Source organism: Fundulus heteroclitus, chromosome 24, assembly GCF_011125445.2.
Source record: "Fundulus heteroclitus isolate FHET01 chromosome 24, MU-UCD_Fhet_4.1, whole genome shotgun sequence".
Taxonomy (NCBI): Eukaryota; Metazoa; Chordata; class Actinopteri; order Cyprinodontiformes; family Fundulidae; genus Fundulus; species Fundulus heteroclitus.
Window position 1 is genome coordinate 15,559,636 of NC_046384.1, and position 27,199 is coordinate 15,586,834.

The 27,199-nt window shown below is 38.8% G+C and overlaps 1 long non-coding RNA gene across 1 annotated transcript in view; it reads left to right on the top strand.

Annotated features, from left to right (window-relative positions):
* The first annotated feature begins 637 nt into the window (after positions 1-637).
* The window catches only part of LOC118557761, a 44,633-nt gene continuing 18,071 nt past the window's right edge, over positions 638-27,199 (top strand). The window contains exon 1 of the long non-coding RNA XR_004927981.1: positions 638-911. This is a non-coding gene — a long non-coding RNA (uncharacterized LOC118557761). The remainder of the gene's footprint in view (positions 912-27,199) is intronic.

A 27,199-nucleotide genomic window follows, 5' to 3' on the forward strand; every position in this document is an offset into this window, starting at 1 on the left:
AGGACCCCTCTCCCTAATCGTTCCCGGGGTTCAAAAGAGAACTTCCAATTATCAGCCCACTGCTCCTCTGGTATTTTTTTTCAGATGCGTTGTTTGGACTCACCTTCATCTCCAGCTTCCCCAGGAAAGAACACAAAGATCATTACCAACCAGCAGCACTCCCCACAACCATTCAGCCTCAACATCTGCGGGTTAACTTACCTCTTCTCTGGGATCTTCATCATCACCACAACAGTAAGGCTCTTTCATCAACATCATCATCATAAACCACCTTTCATTGCTTTTCTTAATAACTCTATACACCTCTCATCCTCATTGCCGACCTGAACTTGTCCTTTAAAGCTGGAAAAGGTTTTTTTTTCTACTGTCGTCTATAAACCTTTTCATAATTTTTCTGTTCTCCCCAGTTGTTTCTTCCTCAAAGGACTCACATACCAACAAACATGACAAATAGAGCATCAACGATTACAAGGATGATTTTCATTTTGCCCAATAGCTGACTTTCTTCCCAAAGTTTTTAGCTGATTAATTAACCTATTTTTATTCATTTTATCTTTCTTTCCTATCCCATTTCCTTTTTGAGGACCGCTGTCTTTACTGATTGGTTGTTTGTTTAATCAGCTCGTTAAGGCAACACAGGACAGGAGTGTTTGACCCTTGGTCGCAACGAGTTGGGCTGAATTGTTTTCACTTTAATTGCCTTCTAAAATAGAAGGCAATTAATTTTTTTCTTCACTTCATCGCTTGTGTGCCTACAAGGATATTTTTGCCACGGAGACCTTTTTACTGAAAGGTTCGAAGATTTTATTACAGTTGACTTCTGCTTTGACCGTGACCTCTTTAGTATTAGATTTCAGGTCATAATGACCTGGATTTACACTAAAAGATACCATGAGATTATTCTACTGCAGGTAAGTCATTCACTGCATTCAGGTATATCCATTTGATAGCATGAGTCTGTGTAGTTTTAAGACTTTTACTCAACATTGTAACAGTCTGAGAGATGAATTACAAACAATGCCAAGTGCTCACCGTTGTGGAACTCTTATCTGAACAAAATCCTTTTTTTGTTCAATATTTGGCTAGATTACATTCCATATCAAGGGATAAGAGAGCATTTTAGTATTGGATTGGTTGTGTAAGCCTTAGAGCTGTTTCACACTTTTCCTTATGCTGTTCTGAGTGGATAAACAGTTGCTGCCAGTGACATCAATATTCATCAAATTACCCTAAAGAAGAGATGGTGACAGAAGCAGAAATTTAGACCACTGAATGGAACATTGTTTTAAATAAAGGGATATAGAACGGGAAGGGCAAATAAATAGGCCTCTGAGCACAGTTGTTAGTTCAGAATGTATCAGTGGGCTCTTCTCCTGACTCGGGCAGTAAATTAAGGAGAAGGGCCCATTTTCCTCAGCGGGAGCCTTAACAGGAAAGCTCTCATGCATGGAACTGAGTGTCCTGATGGGGTTTTCAGCCTCAAACTGTCAAAACACTGAGGGGTGGCAGACACGGAGGGGGCAACCTTTTATTGGTGCATTGTAAATTGAACCAGAAGGAAATGTACAATGCGTGTGGAAGACGCACCTTTCCACTTCTCAAAGAAAGAGAGTCCTTGTGGATTTATGCTGGCATTTGTGGATTTTTGGAAGCTACCACGAATTTGTCATGAAAGATATCAAGTCTGAATAAAACCTTTAAGCTAACCGTTTTATCAGTAATATATCCTACTTCAAAATATGATTTTTGGAAGGTTGGAAATGTCCCGCAAAATTGTGTCTCTTTGCTCCCATGTTATCCAGGGGCAGTGGATTTATCCTTCAGTCTGGAACTGTAGACTAGAGGAGCCATTTGGGTGGAACATCAACTCAGTGCTCAAATTTTTGAAAGTGGAGGCAATTAATAGGCTAATTATCAGCACCATGGAGAAGATGCTGATCATGGGGAAAAGAACTTAAGTAATAATGTTGTCAAGATTGGCTGAGTGAATCTTACACTGCTGCAACTGCGTTGATGATTTAAGGAACTTTAGACGCGAGTCCAGAATTTGTACAATCGTATCTGGGACTAATGGTGTAACGTTGCAAACAGAGTGGTTCTATGTTTGACCCTGGAAAGCTTATATAGAACAGTAACAGTGACTTGCAAAAACGGCCTGCTTTTTTTTTCTTTTTTCAAGTTATTGTCCCCGTTTCTCTTCATGGGTTTCCACACTTAACAATTGATGGGTACAAGTCAAGTGACAAGTCAGCCTCTTGTTGATTAACCTATTCAAAGGTGTGAACACACCTATTCATACCTGAGCAGAAACACACATTTATCAGCCAACCCTTAAAACTTCTATCTTTGAGCCAAAGAAAGCATGATCCCTCTTTCTGAATGAGCAATTACATATCAGCGATAGAAAAAGAGTGCTGCCGGTTCACGTCACAGTGTAATGAGCTGACATAGACCCTCTATTGACTGGCAGGGCTGGGTGGGATGTGTTGCTGAAAGGTATGCCAAATAATTCAAATTAACAGCTTTTGTCAACACCCCTCTGGCTGGGGGTGATTCTAAAGAAACTTTGAGGCCTGTTTTCGCCCAATTTCAAATGGTCATATATTTTTAATTTGATTTCCACAAGTTTGACATCATTGCAAAGCTTAGGGTCCACTCTTTTTGAATCTGTAAATAACTTGTTCCTGGTTTTGCTGTGGCTTGTCACATAATATGTAGATGCATCGTTGAGTATCGAATTGCATGTCAGCATTGCTGCCATATTGGAAGTGGCATAGTGGAGGGATTCGGAGCACATGCCTCATTCATGTGCTGCGTGGAATTGGACCAACCACTTTACAGTACAAATCTAGTGGCATTACCTTTCACAGCTAAAAATGAACGTATACTCATGATTGCATTTAGTCATTCTAACATCTTCCATGTATGTGGGCACCATTGCTTCTCTTTGTTTATTGTACTTCCGGTGATGTGGTCTAGTTTTGGTAAATATGCATAAAAGTGCTGTGTTTACTAACAAATAAAGCAAAAAGTGGAAAACACAGAAACAAAACATAATAGGACAGCAGGGGTGTGATAATTTAATAAAAAAAAATGTTTTTGTTTTGAGAGAGCTCCTGGCGTAGAAATTTGTAAAGTCATAGTATGTGATCAGGCCACTTTAAACTTGGACTACACTGCATCAAAACATTTAAAATGGTGTACTTGCTTAGCCTTGTTGACCTTGTTTAAAAGCTCTGCAGCAAATACGGCGACATAATTGTTGAAAAAGAAAACCTAACAGAGAAAACTGAACTATTGAAAATTATGAACCGAACAGAATTTAAAGACATCAATGTAGCTCATAGAGAGACTACGTTCAACTTTTCTGCATTCCTAGAGACTCCAAGTACGCGACAGAATGTAGGCTAAAGGGATAAAAAGTGGATTTTGTATGCTATTTCCCTTTTTAAATTATTAGGCATAGTTTAGATCAAAGCATGTGCTGGCTCGGTCAAAGTCCGATCCTAATTTATGTTGAGAATCAGTGGCCGTAGTTTAAAGTCGTTGTTCAGACATGTCCTTCCAATCTGACTGAGCTTTTGCTATTTGGCAAAGAAGACTTGGCTCAACCTGAGCCTGTAGACGTTCAAAGCTTGTAGAAAAGTACCCTAAATTACTTTCAAATGTAGCAAAATATTGTTCTACAAAGTATTGAATTGGGGAGGCTGAATACAAATGCCCACCACACTTTTCATGATTGCATATGTAAAAAATGTCAAACCATGGACAGTTCCACTTCCTCTTCACAATTATGCACTACATTGGGGTATTGCATACAATCCTTATATATGTTTGTGGTGATACAGCTACAACAAAAACAAGTTGGGATTTTGTGTCTCATTGTGGCCAACAAAAAAAAAAAAAAGTGACACATTAATTTGCTTGGACAAAACCCAAAAATAATGGTGTTTGTGTATAAGATGATTACAGAAGAAAGGGTAATAAATAATGGTTTCTACTTTTGATCAAATCTGATCTCGGTGGTGATTACCATTTAGTTCATGGACTCAGAGTAACAGCACCCAGCATCTCTCATTAACTGTGCCCATCTCCTTTGATCTTCCACCAGACGACACTGAGGCAAGGTGAAAAGTTTACTTCGGGGAGGAGACTGCATCTATTAAGACTTTAATGAAAACACTTGACCATTTCTGGGAGAAGCCCAGCAGCAAACAGAATAAAAATAATATCCACCTGAAGGAAAAAAAAATGGAAAGTATACTTCCCAGTAGGATTAGTTCCAGTTCAAGGCTATGGAATATGTATCGAGGCCTTATGAAAATTGGTCTCATGAGGACAAACAATGAATAATTGCATGTTTAAAGCCTGAAGCAATGCAGTATGTATTTATATATCTTGTCCGTTAAGTAGCTGCATTGGCGTGGCCACATGGGGAGATATTTATCAAGCTCTTGGCAGTAACCCATTGCATTCAGCTGTAAATTCAGTTAAGCTTGATAGACTTGACCGGGTTTCGTCCATAATTTACCTTCTCTCAGATCAACCCACGAGCCCCAGAGAAACGGTTTAAACATGAGCCTCAGTTTCACTACAGGGTATAGTCCATGTTAATTTCGGTTTGCAAACATGAATAGCTATAAATCAGATGTCAGCATCCATCTCTTTATTATATCATTATAAACCCTATGCGAGTCACTCTCAGCAGTTTCTTGAGATTGCATTATCTGTTCAAACATAATGTACAGCATTTAATGTGTTGGACGATATCAAATGTTTGAGCAGTTCCCCCCCCCAATAATCTAAGATTGAATCAATAGAGACAACAAACTCGGGGCCTGTTTAATGGAAATTCTTGCTAACTGCAGGCATAACTTCTTTTAAGTAGGGTAACATGCCATCAGTTATCGTGACAATGTGCTGTGCTGTCTGGTTTAAGACATTAAACAAAATAAGACGGTCAGACCTTCCTTTTGCTGCATGTGTATTAAGATGCACATGGATTGGCATGCAGTGCCACACAAACATATCAATGCTCCTTAAAAAATGTCACATTTATCATGTTAATTTAAAAAAAAAAAGTATTTTTTTTTTCAACTCGTAGATTAGCACAATTAAGAGGTCAGAATATTATGCAGTGGTTTCCTTAAAAACTAAACACAGATTTGATAAGTGTGCCGGGCACATGAATTTTGTCCTTGTTTAGTCTTGAAAGTAAGAGCAAAGGTGTCTAGAGGAGTGCTGCTCTCTAACCAGATCCTTTGCTAATAACCTAGGTTCTTATTTATAAAACATTGCGTAGAATCCATACTAAAAGTGTACGCAGGCCAAGAAAAAGAAAATTGCGTATGCTAAAACATATTCCGATGTGTAAAACCATGTGCACGCACACCAGCAGGCAATCTTCCTTTGTAGATCACAACCGCACCTGAACCTTTGTGTACCCTGTTCCTCCTCATGCCCCACCCTCTATACGCCTAGATTCAACCATAATTGGTCAATTCAAAGCACGTCGTGAATTTTAATGTGTATTTTAATGGGTCAGCTGATCAGTTTTTGTTTGTTTTTTTCATGGTGAAACGGCAACCATGGAGAAAAAGCAAAGAAACTGTGAAGAAAATTACTCAGCGGAGTTTATTAAATGTATAAATCAGATGTTAAAGCACATACTGTATGTTGCCCACATTAAAATAACTTAAGAGGTAAAGTTGATCGGTCTTTCAAACGTGGGATGACAACTTCACAGATACCCTGTGTTGAAATTCCTCTGAGGCTGTGTATTCAGATTGACAATCTACGGAGGGAGGGAGACAAGGAGGAATGAGAGGTTTCCCTCCCATGATAAAGAAACCCTCTCTGGGGTTTGGAGAGCAGGTCCAACACCTGTGATGGGGGGGGGGGGTTGTGTAACCACTGTCCACTGTAAGTTACAGCTGAATGCTATACTCAGAGTCTAAAGCAGCATATTTGCCAGTCATCATTATTTACCAGGAATTTTTTGATCCTTCCTAATTCTCCTATTTGGAAGGTCGTCCTGCAGTTCCAACGCACGCACTGTACCGCACATCATTTAGTATGGGTGTATTTAACTGCTTACAGTAATTAAAGTAATTGCCTCACACCTTGTCACAACTTATCTGTTATTCCGCGGTGCACAATACTCTGGTCATCGGGGAGAGAATCAAGATGCCAGAAAACCCTGATAAAATGTTGTGCATACTTTTATTTAAGATTTAAGTTGCCATTTTTTATTTATTTATTTGAGAGCTCCTTTTGTATAATTGTGTGTCACTGCCGCAAGCATGAACAACGCGGCATTATTGGATGTTTATGATAAAGTCGAGCTGTGATTAAAGCCTGATAGGGAGTGAAATTGAACATATGAATTATCATGCAGTCTGGCTACAATTCACCACTTTACCATCTGCATCGGCAATTTTTCCTGTCTTCAAACTGAGCGTACGCATGGGTCAGAGTTGCCGAGAGGACCGCACATTTTCCCCGTCAATTCATTCATTTTGTTTAAATTGACACTAAATATCCAGCCACAGCGACAATAGAATGGTTTAGGTCAAAGCAGATCTACTGTAAATCTAAATACTTTTTTTTTTTGTTTTTTTACCAGACTTGAAAACTACAACTTGAGTAGCAATACACTTAAAGCAGTCAAAATAAATTGTGGTAATCCTTTGATCACCATAGTCTCAACAAAGCAGACTGTTATCATTAAGAAAGATGCTAAAATTATTTTGGATACAGATTTATCAGGACAGAATGAGAAAGATTGATACCGATGCTAGATGCATGGGCTGAGAGACATACTGATTGCAGATATTTGCAATATTATATTCCTAATTTCTGTGATTAGAAATAGGAATGGATGCAGACTCTTCCTTTTGAGCATGCTATTTTTCTTAATAAAATGGCCTACAGGAACACTGGATTGATCACATTTTCCAGTTTTCTTTGTACCTTCATTACTAGTTTCAAAGCACTAACAAACTGTAGTAGTATTTTACAACTCCCCCCCCCACCCCCTCCTCTACCCCCTTATTCCCTCTTTTGACAGATTCAGGCTTCATCTTCTTAAATTTTTGCAGATAATTAAGCACTGGGGACACAATTATGTAGACAGGTATGTGAGTGCGTTTGAGTTAATTGACTGATTCAGAGAGGGTAAGGGTAAAGATGATGTTATATGCTTGGATACCCATACTTGGTAGTGGGGGGATATCCGCGGGGGGAACATCATTTATCTTTTGACAACACATGCGCTGACCTGCTGCAGTGCAGAGAAGTAAACAAAAGTTACGAACGTTGACTGATCAGACATTAAAGATTTGATTAAAAACGTCTGTTATGGAAATTTTGGAACACCTTAAATATCCATGTAATTATAGGAGAATGTGTTCTTTATTAGGGGGAATTGATGCTTTGCATTCAGCTTTGTTTCTGTGTAGTGAATACAATTGTATAAAACACAAGATTATGGAAGTGTTACGGAACACTGCACTTTGAAAAAGCACCCCTTTCTGTTTTTTTCCCCCCTCTTTTGTCATACTTAAATGTTTCAAAACGTCAACTAAAGTTTTATTATCAAAAAAAAAACCTGTATAACAATTCCAGATATTAAGGAAGAAAGCTATGCAAATTAACTTGAACTTACATGAGCAAAAGTAAATGCTCCCTTTCTTAAATCATGGAGTAACTGTGATTAAGGAAATGTATGAAAAGCTGGGTTAAATTTCATTAACCGTGTTGCATAAGAGCCATACTACTGCAGACGCGTAAAATAATGCCATTTGTGACATTACGATGACTTAGAAATCTTATAATTTAACAATTATCAGTTTAAAAAGTTATTTCTCACCTAAATTACGTCTAGAAACAGTTGTGACCGGAAACTCCGGAAACACTTCAAAAACGCATTGGAGCATCATAAAACATGAAACAAATTAATCTCAATGATCTCCAATAATTAGGAGAAAATATTTTCTGGGATGTAAAGGCAACATTGGCCTGCAAAAGTATTTACCCCTTGAGATGTTTCATCTTTTGTTGCCTCACGTCCTGGATTTAAAAGGAATTTTTTGAGAGTTTGCTCCCCTTGATTTACAGAAAATGCCAACAACTTTGACATCTTTGAAGGTGTATTTTTGCTATTGTGAAGCAAACAACAAATAAAACAGATTATCTGAAAACTTCAGTGAGCATAACATTTCAACCCCCCTAAAGTCAGTAGTTTGTAAAGCCACCGTTTGTGGCAGTTAGAGCTGTACGCTTTGGACAAGTCTCTTTAAGCTTGACACATCTTACCTCTGGGATTTTTTTATCCATTCTTCAAGGCAAAAACTGCCCCAGCTCCTTCATGTTGGATGCTTTTCATTTGTGAACAGAAATCATAAAGACTAACAACAGATTCTGAATTATATTTAGGGCAGATTCTCAATTAGATTTAAATGTCCCCCCCTAAACCACAAGTGTTGCTTCAGCAGTATGCTTCAGGTGATTGTCCTGCTGGAAGGTTAACCTCCGTCCCAGTCTCAAATTACAGGCCGACTGACTATCCGTGTATTTAGCACCATCCACTTTTCCTCTTCACTCAGACCAGTTTCCCAGTCCCTGCTGCTAAAAGAAAACAGCAACCCCACAGCATGATCCTGCCACCGCCATGTCTCACTGTGGGCATAGTGTTCATGGGTGTTGGGTTTGCACCAGATATAGCGGTTGCCTCGTTGGTCAAAAAGTTACATTTTACTCTCATCTGACCAGAGCATCTCCCTCCATGCATTTGGGGAGGGGCCCCCAAGCCTTTTAACAAATTTAAAACATGCCTTCTAATTCTAACATGCTTAAACTAATTATGGAAGCTTTCAAGATAATTGGTTGCACCAGAACTTTTTAGGGGCTTCGTAGCAAAAGATGGCGCGTGCAAATGCACATGTATGTGGCTTGGCTTTTTAATTTGTTATTATTTTATTCAATATGTTTTTTTCTATTTTTTTTTTTTTCACTAACTTAGACTATTTTGTGCAGATCCATCAGATACAAAAACATGTAAATTATAGGTTGGAAAGTAACAAAATAGGTAAAAAGCCAGGGGAATTAATGATTTTGCAAGGATCCGTACATCTTGTATACCAAAAGCATTTAAAAAAAAAAGATGTCATGGTCAAGCATGGTGGTGGTATTGTGATGGTTGTGGGTGGAAACAAATTATAATTGATGGATCCAATTAAATCTGTTTGCCATCAAACAGTTCTGAAGGAAAACGTCTGGCCGTTCACAACAAGTTCACTATTAAATGGCTTAAAAAAACATGAATGTTTTTATGGCACTTGTGGCTCATTGTTTTTACAAAATAGGCTGACAGGAAAGGGGGTTTGAGAGAGAAGGGGAGACATGGAGTAAAGGACCTCTGACCGGAATCGAACCTGGGACGGCTGCGACGAGGACTAATGCCTCCTTATATGGGCCGTGCTCACTACCCCTGCGCCATCAGAGCATGCCCGAGTGGTTTATTTTTGACAATGGTGGCAAAAACAGTTATTAAATTGAAGGGAAATTTTTTTTCCCATTTAGGATCAGGTTTAATAACTTTTTTTTTTATCTCTCTTCATAAGTTACATCATTTAAGTTTTTTTAACTGCATTTTATATACATTTTAACACATATTAGAAAACTGTTTTGTTTACACTTTTGTGACCAAAAAGTCAATATTGAAGAAATCTGTAAAATAATATTTCAAAATTGTCTTTATTTATTTATTTGCTGGAAAGAAAGTGTAGATATTCACAGATCAATGCAAGCAGGACTGCTTTAGCACACACACACCCTTTGGATCATTATTTACTACATGTCACTGATTACTCTGTAATACCCACATGGACGGAGTCCTGATTGTGTTTTGTTCTGAATATAGAATCACATTTCAGTGGCATACCCCGTGATAAAGTACTTTTCCTTGTCGGGATCGATAAAGTTATGCCAATAAATCTTGTAGATGAAATATGTCTGCCTTTCCTCATGTTTTTATTAGAAATAAAGCCCAGACTGAAGTCTGGTGCTGCACTTTATACATTCAAAGCATCAGTTATTCCAAAACAGTGACAAAAAAATATATATACATTGAAAAAATCCAAACAAACAAACTTGACGCCAAATCATATGTATTTTCATACTATTGATGTCTCCATCTGAGAAATAAAACACTTGTTTTGCTAGTTCCCTCTTGGTTTAACAGCGGTCGCATGCTAATTTAGCTTGACACGCGCGCCATGTTGTCTCCAAATGCTTGATTATATTGATTGTGAATTTTTAATAAGCCCAGATAAGAACAGTGTAAACAAACACAGTTTTCAGCAGTGAAAATACAATTACAAGTCCATCATGGTGCCTTATTCTTTGTTTGTTTTCTATCTACAAATCCCCAAGTCATTAGAAGACTGCGGGGAGAGGGGGGGGGGGGGGGGGGGGGGGGGGATGTACTTTGTTTGACTAAAGTCGCGATCAGGGCTGCATATGAATAAGTCCCTTTCTATCCCGATCAGCATGCCACTTGGACGCCCCCTTTGCTGTCTCATCAGCATTCAGACAAAGTGAGTCAGACACTTCCTTGTGAAGAAAACTGTCTGTAACACTTAATGTCATTAAGAACTTCACATCTGACTCAGAGTGGATGTTTGCACAATGAGACACCGCGCTGGAATTTGTTTATTTCCAAATCGCATTACGTCCCCGGCTCAATGCTGACGTATCAGCCAGCCAGCCTACTATTTGGGATTGCATAAACAGTTGATTGTCATATTGTTGGCATGTTGACACATTGTTTATCTTTTCAGCTCAAGCGCAAGCCACAGAAGAGAGCGTGCACCCTCGTATTGAGCTTGAGCATTGATTTTGAATAGCAGAAATACAATACACACATTGTAATGATGGCTTCCCACTGTGGCACTCTCTCCATTTGTGAACAAAAAAAAAAGGCAGACTTGTGCTCGTCTACCAATCATATAAATGTCTGCCTATTAACACAGTTTGATAGTAATACAGTGAGTCCCCATAGTCCAAAAAAAGGATCAATCTGGTGTACATGTGATATACAAAATGTGTGTATTTAACAAAAAATGACAGTGGCTTGAACCTTTTCCATACTTGTCAATATGCAACCATAAAGTAGCATACAGTAGCACAATATTTTTTAAGGATTTTCACAGTTTTATACATATGAAAAATATAGTTTGCATATTTTTATGAATAAAAAGTGCATTATTCCTGCCCCACTTTACTCTGATACACCTACAAAAACCAAATGTGTTCATTCAACTGAGTATAATTTAACCTTAGTGTAATTATAGATGTTATAGAGGAATGTAATCGGACAGCCACAAAACGTTTTGATGCAGCGGAAAACTAATAATGCACATTATCCTGAACACAAAATCTTCAGAGATGAAACATGTGGTGGCGGCATCATGCTGGGGGATTGTTTATTTTAATATGGACAGAGAAGATAAAGATAAAAGTTGAGGTAAAGATGGATAGATCTAAATAAAAGGGACTCTCTTTAAGGAAACTTGTAACTGAGTCTGCAAAAGACTTAAGATCAGGGAGGAGGTTTGCTTTCCATCAGGATGATGTTCAGATTTATGGTTAAATATGATGAAGGCCATATGCCATTAACACCATATATATGTGAGTGGGCTCCGTTGCCTCTCCTTGTTTACTCATTGAGAGCATGGACAATATTGTACTTCAAGTTATGCGGTCTTGTTGTAAATATACACAAACGTGCTTTGTTTACTAACAAATATAGCAAAAGCAAAATGTAAAACACAAAAAAATTAAATATAACAAGCCAACAGGGCATGATAATTTTATTGGAAAAGCTTTGTTTGGAACCATAGTTAGTGGCTGCCCTAGATATTTGTAAAGTCATAGTCCATGACAAGGCCCCTTTCGAGATCCTCTAAACGTGGCAGCTGTTTAGAAAAAATAAAACAAAAAAACAGACTAAATAAAATACACATCTACCCACTCAAACCCCCCCAACATGTCCAGTATTACATGAAACTAGATAAACCCCGCTTTAGAGTGTTGTAAATCTCATTTTGTAACACCATATCTGGTAACATAATATCCGAGCATAATCAAGCTTGTGATTTAGCTTTGTGCATTATTGATATAATGCTGTGCACAATGGTACATTTTGATGATACAAGGGGTAAATTTGTTGATCAAAGAATATTTATATACATTAGCAGTCCTACAATGGAAAGCAGCACTATTATTTAACCAGATTCCATTGTATTATGTGAAAAACACACTTGGCACGGTTTTGGCACATTTGGCTAAAATCACAGCTCCACCTGGATCACTGCCCACAACAGCTTTTGCGACACAAATATGCTTCAACTGATTCAGTCCTTTGCTGCAGTCATAGTGAAGATGCTGATCTATAAAATCAGGTATTTTTTCCTAGGTTTTTCCGAAGGATTTTCTTTGTGTTTTGTAAAGTTTACTTGGAAAGAAAATTTGGGCGAGGCTCAGAAAATAATTTTTTTTTAATTTGTTCAATCACTAATTAATCATGCATAAAAAATGGGTTTAATAGTGGTTCCACTGGAAATATATTATTTTATGTGTTACTGTTACGCAGGCAGCAAAACGTAGCAGTCCTACTTAATAACTATGTAGCTGTACTTGATTTACATCAGGTATGCAATTTGAGACAGATATTGCTCCTAAAACCGTTAAGGCTCAACAGCTTTGATACAATATTTATTTTTAGTTGTAGATGGCATTATTCGGCAAGAAAACTAGTGAGGCAGGAATCTAAAGCAATAAAAGGCATTTTTTTTCAAACCAAAGCTAAGTTGCCACATCTTTCAGGGTGGTAAGTCAAATGTTATCTCAATGGCATGTTTTTGAATTTAGTTTGGCCTGATAACATCCTGTCATTGAAATTTTGTGAGTATGGCCCTGGTATCAGATTTAGTGCAATTTAATATTTCCGGGTCCAGAAATTGGAACCACAGCTGATCTTTGTTTAGTTTGCCAATGCTTATATTGTTAACGTCGGGCATGCTATTTCAAATTAGCCAAACATCTGTTCACATGGAGGAGCCACCCTCCTTAATAAACAGACCCCAATTAGAGGGGAAACACTTTAGGGCAAAAATGAGTTCCAAATAACACTATTACTATTTAAATGCATCTGGGCTAAAATTGAAAATAAATAAATAAATTTGAACTCAGATGTAGAAATTACAAAAAAAATCAAGCTGATATCTGAGTTTTCCAGAGACTAGTAAGAAAATAAAAAGGCCAGTTTTTAATCATGCCTAACCCTAACACAATGTTAAGGTGCTTACCTGAGTATTTTCTCAGTGCTATGTTTTATTCATCTTGTTCTGTTTGATATTATAAAGCAATCTAATTAGACAAGTTGCTGGTTTTTTTTTTTTTTTTTGGTGGTTTCATGTTACTGTATCAGAATGGTTGTAAACTAATCTGTGTATCCTTATTTCTATCACATGAAAATTTATATTATATGTAACCCTCTGCACCTTCATGGCTTAAAAGAAAAAAAAATCATACTGTAAAACAAAATTAAAATATAGCAATAGGGTTGCTGGTAAAAAATAAATAAAAAATCTCCCTAGTTCTGGGACCCATGGCAATTATCTAATTTGTGCTGCTTGAGGTCTTTGGTATGTTTCCTCCTAGCAGGCCCACAGTAGCAACCGCAGCACTTGTCAAGAAGAGCAAACGATTCAAACATTAAAGCCAAATCTGTGAAGTGTTCTGATTTCCTCTGTGAGACCCTCGATAGCCAAAATTAATTCAACTCATAATGAAATTCTGATTGACAGAATGAACAAATAAGCTGCCCGCTTGCTTAGCTTTGAACTGCTTAGAACTTCACAGTGAAAAAGGAATAGCATGGGTGACATTTCATATGTCTTTTTTTTACTCAATTGTGTCAAGCACCTTGGCATTTTAATGATTACCGAAGTCAGGTTCTTATCGTTTCTTGGGCAGGAAAGGCAGTCAGAGTTTCTTTTTTTTTTTTTTTTTTTGAAACCAGATAAATAATTAGAGCACAGTTTCAAAGAATGAATGATGTTTCTAATCAATAGAAAATAATGACTTCTGAATTAAGAAATGCATTCGCGGACATGAAAGGGAGCTTGTTCAAAACAGCCCTTATGGATTTTCTAACTCTGGCCTTTTGGTCATTCCTATAAGTTGAGGAAACTTTTGAGACTTCACTTGGTGCTTATTGCCTAAGGCTCTGTGACAGTTTCACTGAGTACCGAATACTTGGGGAGCCTTGACATTTTCAAAAGTGTCTAAAAACAACTTTTTTTCACCTTGCTTTCAACTATTAAACAATAATACAATGTTTAAAAGGTCTTTGTATCTCCTTTCATTTCACCTTTCACTCTGCTGCTGGGAAAATAAAGGATATATGAATTGTATTCTAATGCTTAATTTTTGCATTGCTGCCATGTATTTCATCTCGCTTTCAGCCCCCCAACCCCCCCCACCACCAACACCAACACCACTACCCAACACCCCCCACCATTGAACGTTGATGCATGTGTATTGGTTGGATCCTTTTTTACTTTTTATTTAAAGCTATATTTCTAAGGTTATGCATTTTATCTCAGAGTCAACACTCTAACAGAAATCCTAACTGAAACTCTTTTTTCTCCCATCAAATTTGGATGAGTAGAAGAACAATGCCCTGTATTTCTTTTCCAACCAAAGAACAAACTTAGACTTAGACAACTTTATTTGTCATTTTGTATGCACAGAGTGCGTACAGAATGAAAGTTCGTTTGCATGCAGCTTGAGAATTTCAGTGAATTGCAGTAGATTTCAGAATAAAGTAAATTACAGGATAAAATTGCATGATAAAGTGCAACAGTGATTTCACAGTACAGCAATTGAAATGTAAACAATGCAGAACAAATGTGGTACAGAGTCCAGTTATAGCTTCAGCAGTTCAACAGTCTGATGGCCACAGGGAAAAAGCTTTCGCAGAACCTGGTTCCCAAAGGGCAGCAGGGAGAACAGTCCATGGTGGGGGTATGAGGGGTCCCTGATGATGTTACGGGCTCGGGCCACGCAGCGCTGAGATGAAATGTCCTTAATGGAGGGAAGAGGAGCTCCGATGATCTCTTTTGCTGTCCTCACCACTCTCCACATATTCTTCCAGTCAGCGGCACTGCAGCCTCCACACCACACAAAGATAGCTGGTCAGAATGCTCTCTATGGTGCTTCTGTAGAAGGTCTTGAGGATGGGCGGGGGCAGGCGGGCTCTCCTCATCCTCCGCAGGAAGTACAGTCGTTTCTGTGCCTTCTTCACCAGTGACGAGGTGTTCACAGACCAGCTGAGGTTGTCCGTGATGTGCACCCAAGAACTTGGTGCTGTTGACCACCTCCACAGTTGAGCTGTTGATGAGCAGTGGAGCATGGTGCAGCCGACTTCCTGAAGTCGACGATGATCTCCTTCGTCTTCTCCACGTTCAGGATCAGGCTGTTGTCTCTGCACCAGCCCACCAGCTGAAACGTGGAATAACGTGGACTATTGTGTGTAGCTTCATGAAAATTATCTAATGCAACATCATGCTGAATACATTTTTAAGTGATTTCCTTAAAGAAAAATCTATTCTTACAGCTTTGAATAGAACCCATGACTTAAAATATAGAATCACTCCTCTTCTGTGATTTGATCTATTTAACGTTGTACACAGAAAATGTAATATTACATCATTTGACTTTTTTATCAGATCAAATAGAGTTAAGACTTTGAAAAAACAAAAGAATTATGACACGAAAACATCCTATTTAGTTTATGGCACCAATTTTTCCTTTTTTGATAGGTTGAAATATTGAGGTAAAGACTTCATCAATAAATAGGAAGGTTTCCACATTCTTTATAACAAATGACACATTCTAAGTCAGTTTGACATTGACATGTTGTTCCCATTATTTAATATCTTTGTTAAACATTGAATACATTAAAGACACATTGCTTTGAGATTAACAGCCTGGCTTTGACGTCTCTCTTGATATACTTATGTTTGTTTTCCATAACCTTTCTTTTCCAATTTGGTACATATTGTACACCCATGAAACCGTAAGAAGAAAGCACTTTTTTCACACTTTATGTTGATTTACCTTTGTTTAAGTTTTGCAAACCCTTTCATTGCTGCAACTTGCAGTTCTGTGATTGGACATACGTTTCTGGTAAATCAGCCAGATGGTTTTTAGGCCCTCTTTTAAATGCAAAACTATTGAAAGGTACTAGTTTTAAAAATGCAGATCAAAGTGTAACACCCCCCCCCCCCTCTTATTGTATCTATCCCACAATTATTCCGGTATTTATCTTGAAATCAGTTTTAACACGTCACAACATTTAATATTTACTAACCAGATTGCGGATGACTCATTGAATGACTGCAGCTAAGGCTTTATTTTGCCTTAAGGGTTAGTTCTGAGTGAAATGCTTGTAATGGAAAATGAATGTGGGGATGCTGTGGTGTTCAATGCTGACACTCTATTGCTTTGATTAACTAAATATGTTAAAAACAAGAGATACCATGTGGCACTTTAAAGTTTTAAAGGGAAGCCCCAAAGGTAGTTGGACCTAATTTGGAAGCATTACATGCACTTTATATTTGTAACCTGCATTAAACCCACCCAGGGCATGCTTCAGTTTGCATATTTACTGAACTGTGTGAAAACCAGAGAATAAAATGATGCACCATAATCTCATTTTACGACCCACATTACACTGAGCGTTTACAAGATTTAGCACTGAATTTTATTTCTGTCATGTAAAGCCCATTCACCAGGGTCCAGGGGCATGATTTTGGGGTTGGTACAAAGTCTGCATGTGCCTGTGGTTTTTGTTCTGCCTTTTTCTAAAGCTTCACACAAATGTGATAATTTGCAGACCAAATATGATTACTTGTAAGAATGTGAACTTCTATCTAGCTAGAGGAAGTGCTGAATCATCTGTAATTGGATGTTTTTACTCCCAAGATTTATGCATAAATCTGCCTGAAAGTGTACTTCCAGAATGAGGTCGAGAGAGAGAGAAAAAAGAGAAAGCTCACACTTCTATGGCTTACTTTATTAACTAAGCCAGGAGGGAAAAGAGTAGTGCTCCGTTATTTTCTACTTGTGTAATGGCTTTCCTAAATTTCAGCAAATGTTCATTATTGACATTAATGTGCTGTTCAGTTCTCGAGAGATTGGCTTGGTTTTTAACCGAATAAACCCCACAGGGTCACTTTAAATTCTGTAACTAAGCTAGAACCACCCCTATCTTGTGTTTTCTGACTTTTCTGAATCTGTCCCTGATTGACATTTCCTAAGATCAAGACCAAAAAGGTCAGGGATTACATTGGAAAGATGTTCATAGCTGGGTTGAGATTGTAAAACAATATCCAAAGCTCCGAACATCTCATGTTCAGTCATTTGAAAATAGACATGTTACAGCACTAATTAAAACGTACAAAGACTTTATCATCCACCTAAACTCAAAGGCCAGATGAAAGTTTAAACTGCATGCAACATGCTATGTGTGGCAGAAAACTAACATCACACGTCATCTTGGAATATGAGAAACGGTCTCCAACTGGAGTAAAAATGAGAAATGCAACCTTTGGCAATTAGCCCATAGTTGTTTCTATAACAACCAGATTCAAAATGTTGGCTGATATGCTTTATTGATTAGATAATTAAGTAATGAATCCAAGATAAATTGTAATGGCCGAAGTAATAATATGAGACTCCTGATTCTCATATTGTATCCAGGATGCAAATGCATTAACACATGGCAAGATGACGTGTGTGGAAAGGAATATTACTTCTGGGTGACCTGGAACATAACAAGTAGGTGGACTGGATTACCAGAACCAAAGTGGACAATCTGGTCATGCCCATTTTTACTGTGACTTGATTGATGGATAGATTGCAGATGTGTAATTAGCATAGAAGGAAACAGTCCAGATATTAACAGCACAGTAAGATTATAAAGATTCAGTGCCTTGCAAAAGTACCCCCCCCCCCCCTTGGCTTTTTCCCTATGTTATGTCCCAACCTGTGAATTAAATGCTTTTAATCATATTTTCTATGATGTCTATGTACAAAAAAGTCAGAGTTTAAGTGAAATGATAAAATCTACAAAAAAACAATTAAAAACAAATCTAAATTTGCATGTGCATGAGCAATACACAATATGTGCATAAGTACCCTCTCATTTTGCTATAATACCTTAAAAACTTCTGGTGCAACCAGTTACATTCAAAAGTCACACAATTAGTTGCATTAAGCACAGCTGTGAGTGTCAGATGATCTGTCAGTAAAAACACACCTTTTCTGAAAGTCCCCAGAGGCTGTAACACCACCAACCAAGAGGCAGCACACCAAGACCAAGGAGCTCTCCAAACAAGTCAGGGACAAAGATGTTGAGAAAGGATTGGGTTTTTACAGAATATACAAATCTGATGGCCACAGGGAAAAAGCTTGACAAAGCTGTCATCTTCAAATGGAAAGCACCTGGTACCACAACAAACCTGCCAGGTAAACCAGAACCAGAACTCACAGACCAAGCAAGGAAGGCATCAGAGAGGCAGCACACAGACCAAAGGTACCCCTGAAAGAGCTGTGGAGTTCCACAGCAGAGATAGGAAGATCTTTCCATAGTTTGGCAAAAGGCATGTGGACAACTCCTGAGATTCCTGGAGGAAGATGCTCAAGTCAGATGAGACAAAATGTTGTTTTTCTTCAGCCACCAAGGAAAGCGCTATATCTAGAGTAAACCCAACAGATCTGATCACCCCAATAACCGTTTCTCCAAAGTGAAACATGGTGGTGGCAGTGTTATGCTGTGGGACTGTTTTGTATCAGCAGGGACTGGAACAATTGTCTGGAAAGATGTATGTGTTAAATACAGGAATATTCTTGAGCAAAACCTGTGTCAGTCTGCCTGCGATTTGAGACTGGGATGGAGGGCCACCTTCCAGTGGGACAATGACATGAAGCTTGCTGCTGATCAACACTGGGGTGGTTTAAGGGGAAACATTTACACGTGCTAGAGCTGCCTAGTCAATCAAATTGCCTTTATCCAATTGAGAATCTGGGATTAGACTTGAAGATCGCTGTTCACAAGCGACAAACATCAACCATAAAGGAGCTAAAGCAGTTTTGCCTTGAGGAATGGGCAAGAATACCAGTGGAAAGGTGGTGCGAGCTCATATAGACTGATCCGAAGCCACTTGGAACTCTGATTGTAACAAAACGTGGTTCTACAAATTAATGATTTTTAGGGGATGCACAGCTATGAACACTGAGGTTTTGTGTTATTTTATCTCATTAGTTGTTTGCTTCACAATAATAAACTAACATATCTTCAAAGTTTCATATATAAATGTTTTACAAATTAAATGGTGCAAACTCTCAAACAATTCCTTTTAATTCCAGGTTGTGAGGCAACAAAAGATGAAAAATCTCAAGGGGTGAATCATTTTGCAGGCCACTGAAGCACTGGTTTGTGACTGACGGGTTACATGCTCTAATGCAGTAGTCTTAAGCGGAATTCCTTGAGAGCTGGTGTCCTGCAACTTTTAGATGTGTCCCTTGCCCTACAAACCTGAATCAAATGGCAACTACCTCACCAGCATGCAGTAAAGCTCTGAAGAGCTCTGCAAATGTGCCCATATTGAAGTCAGATGTGTTGAAGCAGAGACAAGTTGCAGGATATTGGCCCTTGAGGACTGGAGTTTGAGAAGACTGCTCTAATGTGTTCATTGATAAATCATATGTGGTCTAAAATGTCTGTGATTTAATGCAAGCATTACTTTGGTTATGTGATCATATGAGTTGTTGTGATGGTCTAAATGTTTGCTTTGACTTTGTATTTGTTTGAAGGTTTTAGTATACTAAAGGTTATTATTTGTTACCGGTTTACTGTTTAACCAACTTATCCATGTAATTCACTGTCAAATAAACTCACAACAACAAATAAGACTATTGCTAGTCATTTTAACACTTCTGAACAAGAGAAAAAAGTTATGGTTCCTACAAGCACTTCCATGTGGCCCAAGACCTAGTTAACTTGAAATGAGATGGAGAGGTCCCACAAAAGGTCTGTCTGGAATACACAGGGGACTGGATATGATGCAAAGTGCATGGTGCAGAAATCAATGTTTCCTTTGCAAAACATCCACAACAGAAATAACAAATGAGGTCCCTGGATGCCCATTCTCTGCTTCCATTGACAATACATGGATCACAATGCCCCTTAAGTACTGAGGGGCAAATGCAAAACAACCTACTGGTGGGAAAAAAAGCATGTTTGAGAAGCTACTATTATCAGCAAGTGCCTCACTTTAGCACTAAATGCTAAAACATTTGCTCCTACCTTTCCACATTGTTTAACTGGCTGAACTGGAGGATTTTATAAGAGAAACATCCAGTAGAAATCTGAATGCTACAAAATGTGTCTCCAAGCATACCGCCACTCGGTCTGGGGGTGGCAGGTGGGGGCAGGGATTTCAGGATGGTCAAAAGTTGTAAATTGATTTACAGAGGCTGTAGCACTAAATGCTTTCCGTACTGCAGATCTGATACATCAGATTGGGAAATTGACAGATACACTGTCCTGCAAAAGATTTCAAGCATTTTTAAAACTTTGTTTTCCTTTATAAGTCACCTAAGATGTAAACAGATTTGGCTTGTGTGCACATTTTTTTTTTCAGTATAATTAATGCTATTCTGTGTATGCATCAGGGGTGTGTTGGAGAGCACTGGTAAACAAACGGCATCGTGACAAATGGGTAATACCAGACTAGAGGGCTGGATACATAAGGCCCGTTCACACTACACTTTTTTAACGGAGCCGAGACCAGTCCGAGCTCGGTATCCGAGATAACTCTTGTGCGTAAATAGTCAGCAGACTGAACTGGACCGCGCTAAACATAACCGGACCGCGCTAACTGCAGACCATTTCCTGAGTAGGTCTCGGCCTGGTTTTATTTTTTAGCCCGTTTATCTGATAAAGAGCGCATGAGCATACCGCGTCATGCCCTTACAGTCAGCTGACTGTCCGCGTTTTTTTTCCGCCGTGTCTGGCTGCACGTCCCAATTCACACTCCATTCAGACAAATTTCAGACATTCATAAAAATACTAGCTTCCTTCCCGTGCCACATGGTTTCCAGAGATGATTCTGCTTCGCAGCGCAAGGAACCTCAGCATCTGTCATTGTTTCCGGCGTCTGTAAATCCTTATTAGACGTTCGTTTGTCTCATCCACTTCCCAAAAAGCCAACTTTCTCAAGTAAATTCACCAATGGTTGCCTTCTTCCCCTGACTCTCAGCAAACACCAAAATATCACAATATCAAGCATAACATCCTGAATGTTACGGGCGCCGCTGTTTTGTTTTGCTGGTTCCGCCTTCAATCTCAGAGAGCGGTAGCACCGCAGATCGCCACTAGGAGGCGAGGAAACCAAGGAACCGAGATAAGCCTGATGTGTAAACGGGTCGGCTTGACTTGGGTAACTGATCCTAGCTCTAACTGGTCTCGGCATGGCTCGGTTTTTAGGTGTAGTGTAAACGGGCCTATAGGCTCCATCCGAATACCTCTGTTGGGTAAGGACTATTTAGCCAAAGCGGAAGTGCACAGCGTCGTCTGCAGACCTATTGGCTCTATAGGCAAACTGTAAGGAGTCCAGGACGGTGTCAGTGATCTCTTTCAGGTGTGAAAGCACAAGGCACTCAAAGGAGATAAGCACAGAGGTCAGGGCGACGGGTCTAAACTCATTAAGTCCTGTGGACATTGGCTTCTTGGGAACAGGGATAATAATGGAGTATTTGAGGCAGGTTGGCATGTGACATGTCACCAGTGAGGTGTTAAAAATGTCTGTGAACACTGGAGACAGCTAATCAGCACAGTGCTTCAGGGTGGATGGAGAGACAGAGTCTGGTCCAGCAGCTTTCCGGGGGTCTGTCTTCTGAAGAGTATTTAACATTTCTCTCGTGTATGGAAAGAGTTGTCACTGAGGTGGGTGGAGGGAAGGAGGGTAGTTCACGCGTGACGTCAGCGCTACATCCGGGTCCTGCTGGTAGGCAAAAAACAGTACTGTTCTCGTCTACTACATGACAAAACGGGTGATTTAGAGCGTACTTTTACTTCGTTTATTTTTGGAATCTAAACAATGCCTACGACTTGTTGTGCTCCCGGTTGCACAGAGAGGCATTCCAAATCGTTGGATGTACGTTTCTGTCGCTTACCGAAGGAGGAAGGACGAAATAAGAAATGGATATTTTCAATGAAAAGAGCGCAGGCAGACACTCCCAATGGACTGGGGGAGCGATCATACTACGAGAGAATTTGCAGTCTACAATTCATCTCCGGTAAATACAACTTAATTCTGCTCTAGTCATTGTTCTACTTAAATAGCGGCGGAGGGGAGGTGGCGATCGCTACAACGCCCGCTTAATCCCTCATGGCGTCGCGGGCGTTGATGGAGCCTTTTTCCTGATATAAAATAACTGTAGCCGTCCAGTGGTTTCAGGGGCTTTCATGCTCTCTCGTCTGTACTGGCCTGCCGTGTTTATAAGGCAGCTGTATATGTCGGGACACTTGGCCAGCATTTCACAGACTCGCTCCGTCCCTTCAGGCTTTTGCTGTGTGGATCTGGCAATCTGATACCATCAACCATCAACTTACTCTTAAAACGATCTTGTAGTACGTTATCTAAAGAAGAAAAATACATGGAGAACTCGTCAGTTTCTCTGTTTGCGTCCGCCATTGTATTCGCCTTTTGCCTACCAGTCCGGCGCGCATGCGCAAAAAACCCGCATCAAAACAATAACAATGAACTGGTCTATTGTAAGAGGTGCCTAGGCCCCTGCTGAGGTGGGGGAGGTGAAGGTGACGTGGGGGGTGTCGTGGGGGGTTGTTGCAGGACTGTCCCTTTGTCTGTCGAAACGACAGTAGAATTTATTCAGGTCGTTGGCTAAGCGTTGGTCGTTCATGGATTAGGGGGCTTTAGCCTTGTAATTTGTGATCTATCTAAGCCCTTTCCAGACAGATGCAGAGTCTTTGGCTAAAAGCGGGTTTTGCAGCTTCTCAGAATACAGTCGTTTGGCCTCTTTCACCACCTTGCCAGGAACCAGGATTTAACAAGCAGGCAGAAATGACGGGCAGGGCAAGACAAAGCTTGTGGTTGATAAACAGTCCATGGTTGGTACACAAACGGGCAGGTAAAACAGGAAGGGGTCAGGTAAGCTCAGAAAATCCAAAAACTGGCTAGGTCTGGTACACAGCTTAACAAGTAGGAACAGGCAGGAAAAACAGGATCGGGATCAGACTGGCTCAGAAGTCAAAAGGCAAATTGGGTCGGTATCAAAAGAGCAAACAGAACAGAATACGCTGGATAAGACTCACCAATAGGCTAAATTGTTCTGGCAGATTGCAGGGGGCAATGGCAGGTATAAGTAGGGGAGTGAGCAGGTGAATGGAGTGAAACTAATTACCGGAATGGGTGGAGTTATTCAGGGGAAGGAAAGTGACTGGAAGTAAACTAAAGCTGATTGGATGGTGACTGGAGAAGGGGGAGTGACAGGGTGGTGACTGAGAGGTGAAAGAATGCTGGCAGGTGAACTGAATATGGGCTGGTGACAGAAGTGATCAGAGCAGGCCAGAAGAACTGATAACATAAAACAAAGTACAAAATCAAACCACAATAAAACCCAAACTATTGCATAAACCAAAACCCAAATAATGACACTATCTTTTTGGTGGCTTCCATAATGACTATAAGTGAATATTAGTTTATTTATCATAGCTACTAGCTAACTAGCATTTTAAAAAATGTTACAGGTTTTATTAACTGATAACTGATTAACATAAACTAATATGCAGATTCCACATGGTATGGTGAAAAAAAATAACAGATATGTCCCTTTGGACCTGGCCAAAAAGGAAAAAGTCTCAAATCTCTGGTTTGACAGTTTGTATAAGCAACTACGTTCTTCAGACAGCACTGGCTTTTGGCTCTATTTGAACTGTATCACAGAAACACTAACCCTTCAACACCATTTGTCACGCCTTGCCAACTCACCCCAGCATGTGACAGGGTTTGCTCTGCTTTTAGCAACCTCCCTTTTTTTTTTTCTTTTGTTTATATATATATATATATATATATATATATATATATATATATATATATATATATATATATATATATATATATATTACTTTCTAACTTTCCCTTGCACACAATTCAACAAATTGCAGCCCCTGTGAATGTGTATTAGCACAGAAGGATACCGTTTTGTCCTTGTAATCGCTTAGAGTCTCATATTTCCTGAAATAGAATTTATATGCACCATTACCCGCTGTTTTAGCTGTATCCAGTAAACATGCTTTTCAGAGCTGGGAAATGAACAACAGGAAGTTTCTGGACTAGAAAACCTGCCTCACTAGAAGTTATTGTTTTCTGTTTTTAGTATTGTCAGAAATCTTTTGAATGCTAGAATCCATTGTTGGTTCACTTATCGGATGTTTTTTTTATATTCCTATTCCTACTTTATTTCTCATTCCACAATAATCCTTCTTACATCTGTTTCTCCTTCCATTATATCATGACACGTTATGGGTCACTGCAGTATTGCTACACTGAGCTGCCAACAAGCATATCATTTTCCATTAAGATCCTGCTCAATGGTTGCAGTGGCATTATTGGAAGACTGAGCAGACAGAGAGTAATGGACCTCAAGTGATGGCTCTGTCAAATAGATAGTAGAGGAAAGAGCCCATACAGCCATAATAGACCCAAGTCTCCCTTCCTGAAATTTTGCTCAATTGTAACACCAGGTCAGTCAATCTTGGTTTGGACATCCATAACCCTAACTGAAATCAGTGCTGTGACTTCTGTTTTTCCATTTTGATATTTCACTTATCACATTATCTATATATTTAAACTGATACAAATCCTTTAATAATACACCCTCTGACCCAGTGAAAGAGAAAAATGTAGCTATAATTTTCTTTTTAATAAATACTTTTGCCTGGGGAGGATTTGCAGCACTTGGTAAAATGAGCTTGTCCACAATGTCCACCAGTGATTGATCTAATCTATCATCCCTTATGTGTTTAATCATTTGATTCACACTTTGCTAATCTTTCATTGCCCTACTGTTGAGGACATTGTAGTAATTTATGTAGTTGACACTGAAACTGCAAATATTAGCACAGTGTTGGATTTTTGAGGAGAGTTCGGTTTATGATCTATTATTATGGACTGTTTGATAATAGTAAAATAAAAAATCTAATATAAAAAGATGGGTTTCTAATTTAGAAAAACTGTTTGTCATTCAGTGGAGTTTTGTTTATATATGATACCTGCATCAATTCTATCAAGTTTCATTTAGGCAAGACATATCAAAATATCAGGAGCAATGTGTCCACATTTCTAATAAAAGTTTTCAATTCATTTTATTCATATAACATAGATTCACTGCAAATGCCATGCCAAGTCACTCTACGAGACAATAGGTCAAATTTACAATCCTATTTCATAATTCTAATTATAGAGAATCCACATTGGACCAGATACCCAATCATTCCAGTTTATTCAATATAGTCCAATCATATTGTTTGATTCAGATCTATTATATGCAGCCCATTTCAATTCAAATGATATTAAAGTGAAATGTAAATAATAATTTTAAGCCTACCGATGCCTAAATGTCCTTGGCTTTGAAGCAATCCCTCAGCCTGAGCAAGGGAAGAATTAATTCCTTCTTAACAAAGAGATGGATGAAAGGAAAAAATAATAAAAACAAAAACAGGACTTATTTTTTGTGTGTGGGGGTGTGGGGTATGTGGCAGCAATAGCTCCAACAATGGGTCTTTGCTGGAAAGAGAAAATGCTGAACAAAGAACCACTTAAGTAAATACTTTGTATGGAGAAAGAAAAACGAATAGTTCATCAAGTTAAAGAGAGCAATAGCTTTAGCTTTGCCTTGTCTTGCCCTGACACAGCTTAACACAAAATCACTCATATAGGAGAATGTTCATCAGGAAAGTGGAAAGCCAATAAACAAAATTCATGGTAATCATAGATTCAATTTTAATCTAAAACTAGAGGGTAGTATCTTAACATAATTAGAAGGCCATGACTGTGAGAGAGCCCCTGTTTTTGACAAAGCAGTTGCGAGATTTATGGCAGGTGAACAGTATTAACATTATTCCAGAAGTACATATTAAATCTAACATTTGAATTTATTCTAATAACACAGACACTATCTGAAATAAATTATTGATTGCCATTATCCCCATCTTTAAGCCCCAACATATCAGATTCATATGAACCTACATTTTGTATACAGAATTTACATTTAGAGCTACATGCTTTTAAGCACAATATTAGGAAACTGAATAGAAAATGGTACTTTACTTACAGATAAATCCTACTTAATCTGGAAAAATAGTATATTTTTGTATAAACAGATCCTTTGTAAAGCTAGAACACCATATGTGTTATCATTAATAAAGGAAAACAAGAATAATTTCAGTTGTTTATACAGAGTCATAGTTCTATTGATCCATCCATTCCCTCAACTTTTTGTAGCAATGATTTTATGGGATTCTTTATGAATAAAGAATAAAGATTCTTTAAAAATAAAATTATTGGCATCGTCCTGTATATGATTATCTCGTCCTCAGCAACAGCTCTTCATAGCACTGAAACACCACTGGTGAAAGTCACTAATGATATTCTTATGGCCTCAGATAATTGACTTGTGTTTGTATTTGTACTGTCAGATCTCAATGCTAGATTGAATTGCTTTTGGAAAAAAATCATACCTAACTAACAACTGTCAACTAGAGCAGTGGTTTTCAATTCTGGTTCTCCAGACATACCGTCCACCATGTTCTAGGTGTGTCTCAGCTCCTGCAATCCTGAATCTGCCATGATTTGGGGTCGTTTGTGTTTTTGAGACTGATTGCTCTTCCACCACTCCATGCTCCTCTCAGCCTTCACTCAGAACCATTATTAGGTCATCCTCCTGCCACGAATTATCAAGTCAATCCACTTGGTACTCTGCCTATATATACTATCGGCCACTGTCAGCCAGTCAGTGCCAGAACGGCTCTCTATTCACTGCC